The sequence below is a fragment of the Branchiostoma belcheri genome, unplaced genomic scaffold (assembly GCF_001625305.1).
Source record: "Branchiostoma belcheri isolate BF01 breed outbred unplaced genomic scaffold, Haploidv18h27 scaffold29, whole genome shotgun sequence".
NCBI lineage: Eukaryota > Metazoa > Chordata > Leptocardii > Amphioxiformes > Branchiostomatidae > Branchiostoma > Branchiostoma belcheri.
The window spans coordinates 462,854-463,421 of NW_017803898.1; positions in this window are offsets into that span (position 1 = coordinate 462,854).

The following is a 568-nucleotide window of genomic DNA, read 5'->3' on the forward strand; positions in this document are numbered from 1 at the left end:
ATATATATGAGGTCAGGAGTTTATCAGAATGTATACATGTTTGACACAGACTTAAAATCGCTTGTCATGACAGATCACTCCATGTTGGTCACCCCAGGAGGCCGGCTGGACCCACTTAAAACCCGGCCAACACCGCATGAAATGTGACACTACCGCACTGCGAGTCCCGACGGTCATTTCTTTATATAGGGTCGCGTGGCCATAGGATTAGGAAGAAGTATGGATATCACGCACCAGTCTAGCCTTTAAAGAAGGGTTTACTTAGTGTACACGCCGGATAACATACAGATAGGCACTTAAATCTTATCTTCATACCATTTTTTATCGCTCGATAAACAATGGTGATACAAATGTCAACAAATATGCACGCTATCTTTTAGAAACTAAAAATATGACAATTGAGACGTTAAATGCTTTCGCAAAATCTAGGCTCACCAGGGCTCCTACTTGTTGACAGAAATAACGCGCATTGCTGGCAGTTCTCATAGTCTAGGCGATGGGCTGCTGGACATAGAGATTTAAGTTATTCATTTGGAGAAGTTTAGAGGCTAAACTTGCCACTGATATG